The sequence below is a fragment of the Cupressus sempervirens genome, chromosome 2 (assembly GCF_028749045.1).
Source record: "Cupressus sempervirens isolate cs-2001-9-10 chromosome 2, ASM2874904v1, whole genome shotgun sequence".
In the NCBI taxonomy this organism is placed as follows: Eukaryota; Viridiplantae; Streptophyta; class Pinopsida; order Cupressales; family Cupressaceae; genus Cupressus; species Cupressus sempervirens.
Genome location: NC_143119.1, coordinates 378005895 through 378025260, shown reverse-complemented (window position 1 = coordinate 378025260; position 19366 = coordinate 378005895).

The window sequence follows — 19366 nt, the reverse complement described above, 5'->3', positions numbered from 1 at the left end:
GTCATAATCCATCTTCATATCTAGAAAAGTTATGTGAGAATGTTAGAAATAATGTAAATTAATCAGAGTTTTCTCATATTGATTTTTAAAATATTGGAAAAGTTGAAAAGAATCAAGTGGAGGAGGCAATATATTCCGTGATGGCCAGTTTAAAGAAAGCTCCTCTAGAGATTGCCAACTCCATGCCTAAAAGTTTATATGAAAGAGTTGAGCAAAAATGGCATTATTGTTTGAACTTAGAAAATAAAATTAGGGAGACATCCCTCGTTCAAGTTATTCTAGAACTTAGTAAGGCACAGATAGATAAAGTCATAAAGAAATATGTTGTTAGATTTGTTCCTAAATATAGAGCATTCAACATATTACAGAACAACATAGAAGATGTTGTAAAGAAGACCACACAAACATGAAAAATTACATATGGGCTAGCCATAGTCAAAGCAGGAGAACAAGAACCTATTGAGGTTAAAGATGATGAAGATGATTACACTAATGAAGGCACACTTGAGGGAGAAACTTAAATGAATATAGATTATCAGGAAACAACTGAGAAAGGGTAAAAACAAGAATAAAGTGTACAAGACACAAAAATGCCAAATGTCAGCCCTCCATAGATAATAAGTGTAAGTACTAAAATTGTCATAGTAAAGGATGTTTCTGATCTCAATGTTTAGAGCATTAATCCCCTAATAGAGGAAGACTTGAAAAAGATACTTGATCAATCTATACTATAGGCTAAATTGTGTACCGAAGACTACAAGGGAGGGGGTGAAAACACAAGAACCACCTACAATCATCCCTCAAGTCACTAGTTTACAACCTTCACAAAATGTACCAGAAGTTGCACCAAAAAAGGTTGAGACAATTAGAGAGGATAAGGCAGAGACATAGAGTCAAACAGGTTAGGTAGATGTACCTACACCTGTAGCACAAGATCCAAGTACAACTACAATCAACAAGGTAGAAAAGGACAAGCCTGAAGAGCCACATTTGATAGCCCAGCTAAAGGAGATAGAAGCAATTCAGACATTGGTAACATTATCAGTATCTGGAACTCCTTCCATTCAAACTCTTCAAAGGTCGAGCATAGATGCAACACCTTTGCAATTCTCAATGCCAAGTCCTAGTTCATCAAAGGAAGAAGAGGTAATAACATATGAAGATGTAAGCCTAGATGAAGAAATTTTTTTGCCAAATATTATTATGCAACAATAACAATTGAGCATATGGGTATACTTCAAGAATCCCTAGTAAGAAAGAAACATCAAGAATTGCTTAGAAGGGAGCATAGGCGGAAGAAAGCTTTGCTTGATATAAAAGACACCTTCTTAGATGTATTCAATCTGCCTACTCCAAATGAAACAAAGCCAATTATTGAACAATTGACCAACATAGTGGAAAAGATAAGTGATATAGACCTTGACACTAATGAAAAATTATTAGAATAGTCTGAAAAGAAGTTTCAACATAAAGTGAATGAAAAGATATCTAGCGATATAGCACTTACACAAGTTGCATTGGTAACTAAGGTAGAAAGTGTGAAGAAGGTACTCGAGGATATTTTCTCTCTATACACCAAACTATGTAATCATAAACTCTTCACTGAAGAAATAAGGAATCACATCCTGAGCTTGGAAAGTCAAATGTAGTCATCTAGAGCCAAATTGTCCATGACTCCAGCTCAAAGTGAGAAAAACTTCAAGACCCTATTGCAAACCTAGAGTTAGTTAGCAACACTATCTACAAATGAAGCCAACATAAGGGCTAAACTGATAAGCATCAAAACTACATTGACTCCTCACATGGAGATTCTATATAAGGAGTTAGGCTATGCAAAAACTCTTACGAAGAAAGACCCCAATCTTTCTACATTAGATGGCCTAGTACACCTTGTTGCCAAGCTAGCCATCCAAATCAAGTCTCTGGAGGTAGCTTGTGACAATTAGGATGCTGCTCTTAAGATTATTCTTGAGGTCCATGAATCTTTGTTAGACAAACACACCATTAGTGTATAACCCACTGACATCACTATCAAAAAGGGGGAGTAAGAGCAAGCATATAAGAGCATGCATGAGGGAGAAATCATGGGAGAGCAAGAGTAAAGGAGGAGTAAGAACAACAAGAAAGTGAAAGAGTATCAATTGAGGCAAATCTACTCAACAAGAGACATTTTGGTTGCAGAATATAGAACATAACAGATAAAACAACTCAGGGGGAGTTATAATATTTTTAAGGTATAAGTTGTTGCAAAATTTTAATATTTTTGAAATTTTGTATAGAAGCCAACTAGTTATGTTATGTTATGCTCATAAGAATAAAAGTATTAATGCATGACCAAGTTTCACTCATGTCAAAGAGGGAGATTGTTGATCTCAAATTGGTTTTAACAAGTGAGTGTCTATACACTCAATTCATTTACTTAGTTCATGTTGAATAAGTAGCATATGTTGAGCACAACATGTATAAGTTAGAGCATGCCAAGTCAATAGTGAATGTCAATTCACTCGTACCGAGTCACTCAAGTGCCGAGCAGATAGTATAAGTCAAGTAATTCAGAAGCTAAGCAAGTAGTGCATGCCAAGTCATTAAGATGCTAAGTCACAATATTGAAATCAGTATATGCCAAGCATCAGGGACTTCAGATGTTGAGTAACACAATTTTTTCATAGTTGTTTGTATTGGCACAAACTACTATTTAAACCATTTTTTAGCTGACTTGAAGATTGAATTACAATATTTTGGTGATAAGGATGAACCTTAAGTTGGAATCTTTATGCATTACATGTATCCAATTAGGTAAAAGGAAGGTTTAAGCAGCAAAATGGGTGAAACACATCCATTGATTCACACCTAACCCTAAGTCACCTAGGTCTTCTTAAGGAGAAAAAATCCTAAACTTTCTATGAGAGTGAAAGGGAATGTATGAATGATCAAGGAGAGTTTTGCATGTGCAAACTAGGACATTCATGGTGACCAAGGTATTATGATTTGAAATTGCATTGTAGAATCAGTTAAAGTAGAACAAAGGAAGGAAATAGTGAATAGTAGATAGACATCTTATCAAGAAGGATCAAGTATACATCATTTTAGAGGTGATCTTTCATCAAGCAACAAATTTTTAACCATAGGATCAATGCTAAGACATTCTAATAGGTGAATTAGTTAAATTTCTTAACAGAGTAGTCCTAATCGGTTGTATTGAAATCCTCTAACAAGGTGCTTAATTAATTGTGAATTGAAGTCCTTTAACAAGGCACACATTTAACAGGGTGTTGAAATCCTTTAACAAGGTAAGACCTGACAGTCTTTATAAGCCTTTAGCAAAGCAGACCTTTCACAGGGTAGATCATGGTTCATGATCAAACATTGTAACCATCATTGGATACACTTTATTATTGTAGTAGTGAAGATTTATGGGTGTCATCCCCACTTTAATTTTAACTTCTGATTGGAGGGTTTTTGGGTAATCATATCTTGTGTTATATGTGTGAATGCTTATTTTAGCTGTACATGGTTTACATGGTATTATTGAATATGTGAAATGGATGTGTGGTGAATATTTTATGGGTCAAAGTTTGAAGCACTGATTCACCACACACCCCCACCCCTCAAAATTTTACCTTTCCTATTGTAATTCCAACACACCCCCACCCCCTTAAAAAAATCTAACAATTGGTATTAGAGATGAGTGCTTGAAGGAAGAAGTTTAAAGGGACTTAAGCTAAAGATCTGAAGGTGTATAAGAGAGAGGTTCCAAAGCTTAACAAGGAGAACTTCTCTTCATGGAAAAGTAGGATGAGGCTTTATCTATATGGGATTGGTGACAATGCACTATTATATCAAGACAACTAATACACCCATCACATTGGTCCTATGATGGTTGAGGAGATGAACTAGAAGAAAGAACACAACAGTCTTATGATTGAGATTTCTTCCACATTGAAAAATGTTGAGTTTGATGATGTCAAATATTGTGGTACTGCTAAAGAAATGTGGGACAAATTGATACTTGTGCATGGTGGAGATCAGAATGTATTGAGACCCAATGAAGAAAGTATAAGAGACAAATATGACAAGATGAAGATGAAATATGGAGAAAATATTGTTCAGTATCTCAAACAAATCAAAGAAGTCATGAGTGATATCAAAGCTACTAGAGGAGTCATCAGTAACAAAGAAGTTGTAAGTAAAGTTCTTAGAACATTGTTTTTTATTTATAATATAAGAGTATCTTTTATTCAAAAATCCATAGATATGCTTGGTAATGAGCTTACTCTTGATGGTTTAGTTGGTCATTTGAATGCATTTGAACTAAGTAACTTTGATAATAGTGTGCCTGAGATTGAGAATGCTTTCAAGTCATCACTAAACATTGGAATTTCAAATAAAGAAAGGAGAAGTAAGGATGAAAGTGATTCAGATTCAATGGAAGGCATAGATGAGATTAAAGAACTCTATGCAAGGAGGCTACTAAAAGGTAAAGGAAAATTCAAAGGTAAACTACCTCTAATATGTTATAAATGCAATGAAGTTGGTCATATTATTCCTATATGTCATAAAAATAACATGAGTGACAAATATCACAACAATAAGAATGAATACAAAATGAACAAGTACTATAAGGACAATGGGAAGAATCCATTCTATATTGCTAAGGAAGAGCACCCCAAGTCAGAAATGGATGATGAGAATGAAGGAGTAGAAGTGGCATATATTTTTGTTAAAGAATCTCCTAACGAGGAAAGGCATGAGGAACAAAAGGCTCGTATTTCTCATGTTAGTAAAAGTGATACATGAATTATTGATAGTGGATATTCACGTCACATGACTGGTGATGTAAGTAAGTTTGATGATTACAATAAACTTGTCTATGTTTATATAGATAAACCTTCTGTAGTAGCTAAGAAATAATAGAAAGCTATTGAATATCTATCTACATTACCCAAGCCATGGACATAATGACTCAAGCTGAATGTAAAGCCCCAACTGAGCTATGATAACGCTGGAGATCACAGGTTTGAACTTGTCTTATAAAAGTATGTGAGAAGGAATTATTCACCTAACAAAATCATTAGAGATAAGAGTGTTGGAGTCATGACAAGAAATAATTTGAAGGATAATACTTGTTTGATTATTGAATTTGAGCCAAGAACTATGAAAGGTGCACTTGATGATGAAGATTGGGGAGATTCTATGAAAGATGAGTTAGATCATATTGAGAAGAACAATAAATGGACATTGGTGCCAAGACCTACAAAAAAATAATGTAATTGAAACCAAGTGGATTTTTATAAAAAAAAATTGAAGGAGAAGGGAGAATTTTTGAGGAACAAGGCCAAAATTATTTGTAAATGTTTTTCCCAAGAAGAAGGAATTGATAATGGTAAGACCTTTGCACCTGTAGCTATATTGGAAGGAGTCAAAACTCTATTGGCATATGCAACTTACAAGAAATTCAAGGTATATCAAATGGATATTAAACCTTCATTTCTTACTGGAATATTTGAAGAAGTATTTATTGATCAACAACCAAAAGAATTTGTAGAGCTAAATCATAAGCACTTCATATGAAAGTTGAACAAAGCATTGTATGGACTGAAGCAAGCACCGAGAGCATGGTATGAAAGCTTGCATTCATATTTGATCAAGATTGGGTTTGTGAGAGCAAGTGAGAACAATAGAATTGATATTGTACATACAGTTGGTATTGTTGCAAGGTTTTCCTCTAATCCTAAAACACACATGATTGCAATTAAAAGGATATTCATATACCTAAAGGGGACATAAGACTATGGATAGTCTAGTATAAATAAGAAGGTAATTTTGAACTTAGAGTTTACACTAATGTTGATTGGTTTGGTAATATTTGATAGAATAAGAACTAGTGGTGGAGCTTTCTTTTTAGGAGAAAGATTGATTACATGGTTGAACAAGAAATAAAGCTATATATCATAGTTTATAGATGAATCTGAGTATGTTGTTGTTGTTATTAATTATTCAATCATAGTTTGGATCAAGAAATTATTGGAAGGAATGCAAGAATAATTTACCAAACCTATTATAACAAGTCAATAAATAATCCAAGAATCTTATGATGCATTTGAAAACCAAGCACATATCTATCAAGAATCATTACTTGAGGGAGCAAGTACAAGATAAGCAAGTGAGATTGAAGTATGTGAATTCTAAGAAGAAAATTGCAAATATATTCCAAAAGAGACTTCCTAAGGATGCATTTGAGTATCTGAGAGGTAAGTTAGGGGTTCTTTCCATATTCAACACTAACTAATTAAGGATGCATGTTGCATCAACTCATGGATGGTTACACACACACACACACACACACACACACACAAGTGCAACAAATATATCCAAGAATCTTATAATGCATTTGAAAACCAAGCACATATTTATCAAGAATCATTACTTAAGGGAGCAAGTACAAGATAAGCAAGTGAGATTGAAGTATGTGAATTCTAAGAAGAAAATTGCAGATATATTCCAAAAGAGACTTCCTAAGGATGCATTTGAGTATCTGAGAGGTAAGTTAGGGGTTCTTTCCATATTCCACACTAACTAATTAAGGATGCATGTTTCATCAATTCAAGGATGGTCATATATATATATGTGTGTGTGTGTGTGTGTGTGTGTGTGTGTGTATGTGTGTGTGTATATATATATATATATATATATATATATATATATATATATACATATGTACATATATATATATATATATATATATATATGTACATATATATATATATGTACATATGTACATATATATGTATATATATATATATATATATGTACATATGTACATATATATATATATATGTACATATGTACATATATATATATGTATATATATATATATATATATATATATATGTACATATATATATGTACATATATATATATGTACATATATATATATGTATATATGTACATAGATATATATATATATGTACATATGTACATAGATATATATATATATATGTACATATATATATATATATATGTACATATATATATATATGTACATATATATATGTACATATATATATATGTACATATATATATATATACATATATATTTATTTATTTATTTATTTATTTTATTTTATTTTATTTTTATTTTATTTTTTATTTTATTTTTTTTTTAAAAAAATTTAGTGTTTTTTTTTTAATTTTTTTTTTGGAGTTGATGCAAGAGTTCACTCTTTAGGGACTATTTCTTGAAGTTGTGAAACCATAATGAAAATGATGAAATAAGTACATGCAAGGTACAAGGTATTACTTCAAGATTTTATAAGTTTCTCATTAGAACTTATAGTTACCTTTGGCATTAATGTCAAAGGGGGAGTGATATACTATATGAGAAAGTCAAAGGAGGAGAGTAACATGAGCAACAAGAGAATATGTCGATGAGAAATAGTAAGTGTTTTATAATCAAACGGGGGGTTCTATAAGCTAATATGAAAAGTGAAGTACACCCAAAGGGGGAGAAATCATCAAAGTAGACACCAAGTTGGAATTGTTGAACCTATTGTAGAAAACCTAAATGAAGTCAAAAAGAAGAAGATTTATTGGCATTTGATTCTTTTATGTTGTAATGTTATGTAATGTAATATCTAATGTTTATTATTTCCATCAATTGTAAAGGGAGAGATTGTTAGCCCCAATGGATAATTATGGTAATGTATGTGTTAGATTCATATAATTTATTATGTTTTCATTGATGTCGAGCCTTAATTTATTATACATTATGCTAATTCAATAGAGTGCAATATCATTTAATTGATGAAGAGGATTTAAAGAAAGTATGATGATGTAAGTGTTGATAAGTGTATGGTATTCAATGGGTACTTGAATTAGTTAGACTCTCATAGTATAATGTTGGTTTGATTTCTTTACATAATCTGAATATAGTTGTATAAGAAAGAAAGTGTAGTCGATGAATGAAGGAATACAATATCAACTGAGCTACTATAGTTATCACCAAAAACCTGATAAAGAAGTGAAGGAACATAGTTTTAAGTAAGTAATTTCAGTGTTAACTGAGTCAAGTATTGACTGAACGAGATGTAATATTCACCGAGTATGAACATGAAGCATAAGTTTAGAAAATATTTAATCTGAGGTTGACATTCAATGAAAATTAAGAATCTTCAAGAAGTTTCAAGGATAAGGATGAAGTTAGTTATGAGATAAATGGTTGGAGAACTTCAAAGAAGATATGATGAAGGAGATTTATCGATATGAAATGGCACACAAAGTTCAAGCTGGAAGTTTATTTCAAGAGTGTTTGGATTAAATGAATCTTCACCTGATGGAGATCTATAGTTGTGATTAAATGGAAAAACCTAGAATGTTTTGGAACAATTTTTTTATTTATTTAAGAGATGAAATGCAAAGTTTATTGTTGTTACATGATTATTGATATTGTTGATGTTGGTGATTGAAGTTGAAGATATAATATAGTGAATCGAGCAAAATAGTATTGTGAAGATCAAGCAAAGGAAGTGTTATGTTGATGTGTGAAGTGTGTGAATCAACCTATAAGATATTAGAAGAAAGAGATTAAGCAAAAAAAGAGATCTTAACAAGCAAGGTGTATTGCCAAAGCTAACAGATTATTTAACAGTTACTTTCTTACTATTCTAGCATAAAAATCTCTTAACTGAGTGGACCTAATAGTCTTTGGAAATCCTATATGGTAACATTCAATAGGAATATTTTGCAAGTCCTTTAGAGCAAGCCACTCTTTAGAAATGTCAAGGAGTGACAAGGTTTAGATGATCTTTGGTGTAAGTCCTCTAAAAATGTCACATTAAAAATTTGTATGTAACATTTAACAAGGTTGGCTCCTAAAAGAGCTCACTTCAAAAGAGTGAAAACATTTGGGTTGTCTATTTCCGGGTGGTTTCTCCCTTCATAGGGTTTCCACATTAAATGGGTAAATAATTACTATGTTGCATGTTTATTTCATGTTACCTCTTTAATGTTGCAACTCAACATAAGTTGGATGTTTACTTTAATACTTGTTATATTAAGGAATGGTGAGTTGACAGTTTAATGCAAAGTAAGAGCTCACTTCAAAAGAGTGAAAATATTTGGGTTGTCTATTTTCGGGTGGTTTTCCCTTCATAGGGTTTCCACATTAAATACTTGTGTCTAAATGGGTAAATAATTACTATGTTGCATGATTATTTCATGTTACCTCTTTAATGTTGCAACTCAGCATAAGTTGGATATTTACTTTGATACTCGGTATATTAAGGAATGGCAAGTTGATAGTTTAATGCAAAGTTTGTATAAGTTTGAATTGTGATGTTAGATTATATTACCAAGTTAATGATATAAAATTTTACTAAGTTCAATTTGGTGAAAAGTGCTTTTAAGGCCTGTAGGATAACTGTTTATAACTAATTCACCCCCTGCACCCGCCCCCCCAACCCCCCCCCCCCCCCCCCCCCCCTAGTTATCAAACAAAATCATTGGAGGATCTAGAGTTCCCATCTTCTGTGAAATTTCATTAACTTTGACTATATGGTGTGACACTTCTTAACAATCTAGTAGTTTCTTGCAATGGACTCTCATAGGTGTTTCGCTAAAAAATTGTAAGTTGGGAACCATTTCATGACTTGGACTCTAAAATCATCTAACTCAAATTCAAAATTGAACCTATAGGTAAAATCCAAAGTCATGTCTTCATTTGTCACCATGTTTTTGTTCTTAATGAGCACTATGCAACCCATTTTCTTTAGATCATTCAAGACATCAATTTCTTGTACCTCTATCCCCAACCTTTCCATTTCTTGCACCTTATGACACATGATCGCTTGCTATTCATAGAACCATTTTTATAAAAGTAATGATGTCATATGTGACCAAGAAATCCAAATCAATTTATGACATTTTGTCTCGTGCACCCACATCTTTGTTCAAGGTTTTTAGTTATTGATTGAAAGAAGAAAGCATATCATTGAGTCTTTCTTTAGTACCTATGAGATGTTTAAGAACTTTAAGGGAGTTCTTTATGGATTTAACTCCATTTGTGATGATTTTTTCAACCAATTCCTTTGTCACTTCAGCTCTCTAATTAACCTATTCCAAATATAGTGGGGTGACAATAGATTGTGAAGATTGTTGGTGAATGATCTCATCAAGGCAAGCATTCTCCAACTTTAGTTGGTTCTTCTCCAAGAGTTCATCATTTCCCTTCGACAAGGTAGAAACTTCATCTTATGCATGCCTTTGGCATCCTACCCACATTTTTTTCCCAACTTCAATTTGGTGAACTAGTAATCAAGGCGATGAAGCTCTTTAGGTGGCTTGTGTTTGAAATAGGAAATATTGTGAGGGAAGTGAATCAATATTTGAAAAAAAATTCCTAAATATGGATATCTTTTACAACCTTAAATTATGCACATGTGAATATACTAAAAAGTAAACATAGCAATAACAAAATCCAACTCATAACACCATTATTTGTTAAGTAGGGAAACCCTGGCCAATGGAAACCCCAGTGGGGATGATACCCACAAAATGATCCACTAATCAAAAGTTGTTGGAATTACAATAAGAAAGTTAAACTACAGGGGGGGGGTGAATCAGTAGTTTAAACTTAAACCCATAAAACTTTCACCACACATCCATCTCATGCATTTAATGAGTAAACTAAAATAACATGTAAGCATTCACACACATAACAACAAATATGATTACCCAAAAACCCTCCAAGTGAGAAGGTAAAACTGGGGTGGGGATGACACCCACAAATCTTTACTACTATAGTAATAAAGTGTATCCAATGAAGGTTACAATGTTTTGACCATAAAATATGATCTACCCTATGAAAGGTTTGCCCTATTAAAGGCCTATAAAGATTAGTAGGTCTCACTTTGTTAGAGGATTTCAACACCCTGTTAGAAATGTGCCTTGTTAGAGGACTTCAACTTACAACTAAGTAAGAACCCTATTAAAGGATTTCATACAATCTGTTAGGACTACTCTGTTAAGAGATTTGACTAAAATCACCTATTAAAATGTCTCAGGATATATCTTATAGTTGGCACTTTCTTGCTTGATAATAAATCACCTCTAAACAATGTCTTCTTGATCCTTCTCGATCAGATGTCTCAATTTTGTTTCCTTTTTTCTATCCTCTATTCTTCTCTAACTGATTCTGCAATTCACTCGCACTTTTAAGTCAGCATGAATGCTCTGCATGTGAACTATCTTCTTCATTCCTTGAATTCCTTACACAATCCCTTAAAGAGTTTAGGGCTTCATCATCCTTAAGAAGACTTTGGTGGCTTAGGGTTAGGTATGAACCTATGGCTTAGATTCATCCATTTTTTTCGCTTAATCCTTCCCATTTTCTGATTGGTTACATGTAATTGCATAGGGAATCCAAATAGAGATTCATCCTTATCTCCAAAATATTGAAATACAATCTTAAGTTGGCTTTAAAATGGTTTACATAGTTTTTTTTTTCCATGACAAACAAATACATCAAAATTGTCTTACTTGGCATATAAAATCTTTGATGCTTGGCATGCACTTTGGCATCCATTATTTACTTGGCTCCTAAATCACTTGGCATGGTTTATCTGCTTGGCACCTGAGTGACTTGGCACTCATTGCAACTCGGCATGGTCTAATATTTACATGTTGTGCTCAGCATGTATTACTAGTTTGGCATGAACTAAGTAAATGGCTTAAGTGTGTTGACACTTACTTGTCAGAACCAATCTGAGATCAACAATCTCCCCTTTTGACATGAGTGTCAAAAACACTTGAATATACATTATCATCTTAATCTCTCAAGCATAACATATGCATGACTCGGCTTATATACAAAACTTCAAAATTTCAAAATTTTGTAATAACTTGTATACCTCAAAATTTAATAACTCCCTCTGAGTTAATATCTATTTTTTAACCAAAATTTTGTGCTCCTTTCTGAGTTTATGTGCCTCTACTAATACACTTTGACTTCAATGCTCTATTTTCTAATACTTATTGTATACCTACTCTTCCTTAACTGATATCTCTCTCTTTGATATATCTCTGCTACTATGCTCTCTCTTTCTGATTCTCTCTTATTCTCCCCATTTGCTTATACTCCCACATATTATTTTTCTTCCTTCATTTTATTCTCCCCCTTTTTGACACTTATGTCAGATGGGCTATATGCTTATTATGTGTTTACCCAAAAAAATTTATGGACATCCATTATGATCTTGAGGGTTGCATCCCAATTATCACATGAAACATCCAATGAATTAATTTGGATTACAAGCTCTGCAACAAGGTGAACTAGACCATCTAAAGTAGAAAGATTGGGGTCTTTCTTCAGTAGAGTTTCAACATAACCTAGCTCCTTATGCAATATCTCCATATGTGGGGTGAGGGCTTCTTGTATGCTTGTCAGTTTGGCTCTTATGTTAGCCTCATCCACTATCAATATAGCTAACTAACTCTGCGATTGAAGCAGTATCCCAAAATGCTTCTCACTCTAAGCTGGATTTGATGGTAATATTGCACCTAATGCAGATATTTGGGTCTCTAGACTAAAAATGTGATTTCTGGTCTCTTGGGTGAAGAGTTGAGGATTGCATAGTTTTGTGTACAATGAGAATATATTCTCAAGTACCTTCTTCACATCCTCAACCTTAGGTCCCAATGCAACTTATGTAAGTGCTATATCACCAGATATTTTGTTAGATTGTGGTGACTGATCAGGAAAGTACTGTACATGCTTCATAAATAGTGGGGTTCGGGGCACCGCCCTGAAAAAAAATTTTGGGCAGTAGCCGACATGGTAGCCGACATATTATGGCCGACATGTTATAACTGTAAAGCGATTTAATACTTGTATAAAAGGGCTTAGGGTTGTGTATTTTTTATAATGTTGTGATACGAAATTGGTTCTTATGGCGGTATTGAGCTGTAAGGGATTACGGATTGTAATCAGGTTGTAATCACTGGATTGTAATAAGATCAGACTTGTTGTTTGGTGGACATATCCCAGGGATTGGGTGAACCATGTTAAATCTTGGTGCCTTGTGTTCATTTCTGTGTTCTATTATTTTCTGTTATTGGTTATATTTGCATGTAGTTTTTATTTCTGTCTGTGGTTTATCCTAACATATTTTCTCATTTACCTTATTTGGAAACATCTTTTCTAACAATTTTAAAAGTTTAGCATTTGTATTAAGGTCTTCATTACTCCCCTTCTCCACTATTTTTGTCAGTTGTTCTATAAGTGGCTTGGTCTCTTCAAAAGTTGGCAGACTAAATGCATCTAGAAAGATGTCCTTAATATCTTGAAGGGCTTGCTTCTACCTATGTTCTCTCCTAAGAATTTATTGATGTTTTTTCCTTTCTAAGGCTTGCTATAGTATGCGTATTTGTTCTAGTGTCATAGTATCTTAATCATACTTAGGAATAATGATTTCTTCATAAAGAGTGATATCTCCATAGTGAATTACTTTTTCAACTTTTGATGAGCTTGGGCTTGGTACTGAGATCTGCAATGGAGTAGCATCTATGCTTAGCTTTTGAAAAGTTTGTGTAGAAGGAGTGCCAAATGTTGGTAAGGCTACCAGTGCTTGGGTGGCAACTTGTTCCTTCACCTTTGGTGTTAGCTCACTCTCTTTAGGCTTTCCCTGGTCTATTACTATGACTTGACTAGTACCTTGTCCTTGTGTTGTAGGTGCAAATGAGTCTATCTGACCTTTTTCCTTCTATTATGCAATGGTCTCTTTCTCTTCTGATGTTTTCTTCCCAATTGTATCAAATTTAACAATTGTATCAACCTTGGTAGATGTAGTTTTAGGCATTTGGATCAAAGGTTGTACATGAGTAACTAAAGGGATGACAAAAGGTGGTTCTTGTGGATTCACCTTTTCCCTTGTAATATCAGTTATCGCCTTCTGTAGTTCATCTACACTAACCAAAGTAGGATTGCCACTAAGTTTTGCTTGCAATATAGATTGATCTAATATTTTCTTCAAGTCTTCTATAGTAAGAGGATTGTTGTTCTGAGCTAATGGATCAGTGACATCCTTTATAGTTATAGTTTTAGTAGTTTTTGTTGTGTCATGGGGAGGACTAACACTTGGCAATTTTGTATCATCCACACTCTATTCTTCTTGTTGCTCAGGTTCAACTATTGCCTTGTCATCTTCTTTCATTTCTCTCTCTCTTCCAACTGTATTATCTTTGTCATCATCTTTAACCTCTGAACGTTTAGTTTCTCCTTTCTTCGCTATAGTTAAAACATAAATGAGTTTCCATATTTGTGTTGACTTCTTTACAATATCTTCAATATTATTTTGTAGAATGCTAAAGGCTTTGTATTTAGGTGTGAACCTAACTACATATTTCTTTACAGCCTTAGCAATTTGTCATTTGGTCAATTTAGGCATTACTTGGGCAAGTGTGGTCTCCCTGATTTGTCTTTCCAAATTTATATAATAATGTCATTTTTGCTCAACTATGTCATATAGACTTTTAGGTACTGAGTTAGAAAATTCTAGTGGTGTTATCTTTAACTTTTCCATCATGGCATATAGTGCCTCTTCCACTTGGTTTTTCTCCACTTTACGTAATTTATCAAAATCAACATGACTAAAACTTAATCAATCTGCATTGTTCTTTACATTTTCACATAAATTCTCAAGATCTGAGAGAGGATTGTGACTCAACACCTTGAATTGGTTATTGTCATCTGATTCTATCTTCTTTTTATCAGAATCTAGTTGTGCCACAGACTTCCTTCTTTGTCTTTTCTACTCCTGACCTCCTTGCTCCTTTTTCTTTGTCTTTTCCTTATCCTTTTGTGTTGTAGCATGTGTGTTGGCTCTAGTTGTAGGTGCAGTGGACTTTGGCTGACTTGGTTTGACAAGTTTCTTTGTACTTTCCACTGGTTGTGCATTTGCCTTCCTTTTCTTTTGCTTAGTAGGAGTAGGTGCTTCCTTGGCTTCTTCTCCCTTCGTACCTTCAATCTCCTCCTATTCTTTATCTTCTCCCATGCCCTATGTCAATGATAGAGGTTCTTGAGATTGATTTCCTTCTTCCTCTTCATCCTCTTCTTCTTCTTCCTCCTCCTTGGCATCCTCTCTAAATTTTTCTTTCAACTTCTTTACCAGCTTGTCCTTCTTCTTAATAGCTAATGTAGTTTTCAGTTCCATGGAAATATTGGACTTTACCATCTCATAATTTCCAAAAAAAATTGTAGTTTTGTCCACTTCCTCTGCTAGTAGAGTTGTTATAGCTGTTGAGGTTTCATCTACATTTACCTCATATCCTAAGGGTCTCAACCATCTTACCCTTGGTGTGGTAGCTTGTACAAATGTATAGTCAACATCAACAAGAAAACATACATCATTATAATGTTTGTCGACTAAAGATACTGGTATCCTAAGTCTCTCCTTCATTGACTTTTTGAAATTTTCAAAGTAGCTAGTCATTAAATATTCAAAGTTGTCTCCTAGTTGCTCAATGTATTCACCAATTTGTACTGCAATTGATATGTTAGTCTTCCATCCTACAGTACCAAATAAGGGGAATGTGTTTTTTACATAAAAGAATGTAAAAATCAATATGGAACTAAATTTTTATCGTGCACTCCTGGTTTTCCTAATTGCTCCAAGGTTCTCCATCAATTTTTGTAATTGTAGTTCTACTAGATCACATGTATGATCTTTCCTAACAATCTTGTAACCAACATCCAAAGCTATGCAAGGTACACTATTCAATCTACTAGATTGATAGAACTTATGTATTATTACCCTTATAGAAAAGTCAATAAGATAATTTTTGATTGTATTTATAGGCATACCTCTTTTGTTCTAGATTGCTCTAGTATTCTTTTCAATCATCTCTTTGGAGTCACTTCTTAGTGTGTTTGGCCAATCTAGGGTTGGGCAACCAATAACTCTATGAATTATTCTCTTGGTAATCTTAATAGTTTCACTCTCTAGCCATAAAGAACCATCATGAATTTGGCTTAGCATTATTCGTATCCATTCAATCTTAAATACATTAGGAAAATCTAGGGCTTGTGTTAAACCCTTTTTCTCAACAATTTTGAATTCTTCTTTCAAAACACCATTTTCACACAACTTGTTGTATGCACCTCTGATTTCCATGTCACCAATGCTTCCTATCTTGCAATTATAGCATTTCCTCACATCTTGTACCATTATCACATTTGGAAAGATCATAAACAATGCTCCAGAAGGGTCTTGTTTATATGTGATATCAGGAATGGCTTTAGACACGAGTTGTTTAACTTCATTACTAACTAGTTGAACATTTAAAACTTCCTTCCCTTCAACATTTTTTGAGCTTGATGCCATTGTGTCAAACTAAGGTTTGCAAAAATTTAAACTGCATAGCTCAACTCTTGATAAATACCTTAGGAAAGCTGATGAATTGGTGTGCGATCACTACTAAAATCTCTTGCAACTACTTTGAAGGAATTTTTGAATCACCTTCTACTTTGCTTGCTCTTTCTCAAATTTGAAATAACAAAAAATGGCCTATAATTGATCATATACCTTTTGAAAACCTTGTATTTAATGTTGAGTGCTTACATAGCTATAAGCTAGGCATTAACCAATTTCAAGTTCACTCAGCATCCTTTGTCATTTCCATCACTTGGCAACTACTATGAGTTCGGCATCAACTACCTAGTCTGATAGCTCGACATCTTCCAACATTCTACTTGGCACATATAGGAAATTTTTCATGCTTGGCAACAACATGAAAAACTTAAAGATTTGTCTTGAATTCCTAACAACATCTTGCATCTTTATTCATGCTAATGTAGTCTTTTCAGTACTATCTTCTTTTGGAATTGATGCATGATATAACCTTTAAATATCAATCCCACATATCTCTTGTTTGCCTAGTTTGATGAGGTGTGATTACCTGACCCATTGGGTGAAGTGATCCCTTCTCAATTTGATGTGTTGCAAACATCTTTCTTTTTCCATGTCTTAATCATCTCATCTCTAATGTGTTCAACATCTACCCTGCCTTTACCTTTATCAAATTCACAACTTGGTGCCTTTGACCTAGTTGGATAATACCTACTAATATGACCAGTCTTCAAATAGCTAAAACATGTAGTTTGACTTAACCATCTTTTGTAATTACCACTAAAGTGTATTCTAATACAATTCTTGGGAACATGCCCATATTCTTGACAGTAACGATAGTTATATCTTGTATTATGATCCCAATTATAAGAGTTATCATTGTTCCTTACCTTTGTTTTCCTGTTTGATGACCACATGGATTTGGATTTTTCATTCAAAAGATCTATGTCCATACTTTTGACAATTGTAGCAATATCCTTCAAATCTTTGTGTATGCATGGTCCTGGTTCTACATTCATGTGCCTAATGACCTTGCTTGTTGCACTTATGACAATGAATCATGTTCTTAGGCTTGACATTCTAATTTTTAATCTTGCTTCTACACACATTAGCAATATGTCCTTTCTTACCACAATTATGACAAGTAGGTTTGGAGTTCTTACCTTTGTTGTTCCTTTCTTCTACACTTTTGGATGATTCTCCTTCTTTAGTGCTTGTGTAACCTAGTCCTGATGTATCATTCTTAGATTTAGGAGATCTCAATAATTGTTCAAAGTATTTGATGGCTTCATTTGCTTTGTTGAAACTTTCAGCAAATTCCTTTTCTCTCTTTAGGTCACTCTTAACTTGTTCATTCTACAACTTCAATGTAGTTATCTCAATGTCCTTGACATTCAATTTATAGTTGGCATTCATCATTTGACTTAGAGTATCCAATTGCATGTTAGAAATCTTGGTTAACACTATTGACTTTTCTTCCAATTTGTTGGCCAAAATTCTTTTGTCTTCTTCAAGCATGGCTTTGTCTTCCATAGCTTTCTTCTTTTTGTTTAGTTACCTCACACAGCAGTATAGCTTGTAATTCTTGATCTAACTTGAGATTTCTTATTTCCTCAGCTTGGATTCTATTCTTTTCCATTAGATCTGCAATTGTTGCATCAAATTCATTGGAGTCTCCATTTACAAAAAGGTTAGTTGTAGTGCCTCTCGTGTTTGTAGTTTGTACCTTATCTATTTTGATTTGAGAGATACTTGATACTCCTTTTATATGTACCTTGAGATGACTTGAGGGTCGAATGTTATACTTTGTTTTAGTACCATAGATGCTTTACTGCTATGTTGTTCAGTTTATCATATTTGCATGTTGATGCGATTTTGAGATGATAGTTGATCTATGAGGATATCTTATTATCTAGTAGTTAGACATATTTTTGATTATGTATGTGATGAATTTTATGCTATGGTGATTTACGTCATTCTTGTCTCTTTTTGCTTTATGCAAATGTGAGTGATGTAAATGGATTAATTGAGTATTTAATGCATTTTTCTTCGGCTATGATTTATATACAATTGTACTTGATTGTGTGTTTTAGTGTGCAAGAATTATATCCCTGGCAGTGTTACATGGAGTTAGTGATTCGGCTATTCATATATTACCAATGTCATCCCTATATGGTTGATGTATCCTTATTTTAATTGTTTAAATTAAAACCTTTCGATGATTACTAAAGCTGAACTCATCTACATTATGTGATTAGACCAGTGAGCATGTTTGTGCATTTAGGCATTCGCATTGTTGCAAAAGTTATTAGTGATTTTCTATGATTTTGGGTTTTCGAGCTTTAAATCTTCTTGAATTTAATTTTTGGTAGTTTTTCCTTAGGTGAATTCTCATTATGAGGAATAACCTATTTTCATTTGGGTTGATTTGGAGTCCAGCTACTCTAACTGGCTATTTGTCGCAATCAACTATTCACTCAAAAAGTGAATAAGTATTGAAAAAAGGATTTTATTATTCACTTCTCACTTTTTGAAAATAGAAATTTGGAGAGCTTTTCTAAAATCCTCTTCTAAAGGATTTGATTTTTGTTCATTATGGGAGCTATGAGCATGGGATTTTCATGAGATCGGTCTCATTGGATCTAGCTCGAGGAGACCTTGCTTTGCTATGTTTTTTGGCAGTATTGATAGGGTATTTATTTTATTATGCAGGTTTCGAATTCTTCCCCTTTTGCTATTAGGTAGGGCCTTCCCATTTTATCGATTTTGCTCCATTTCAAATTTTGTTTTTGGTAGCCATTTGTTAGGAGGCTGAGAACTAGTGTTTCCCTCTATTTTTGTTTGTTGGTTTTGCTCGATTGGTTGGGTATGAATATTTTCCCTATTTTTGTGATGGGGTTTTGGGGTTTTGGACCATTATGCTAGTCATTTTTGCATAAGGTGTTCGAACTCAATTATTATTAGAT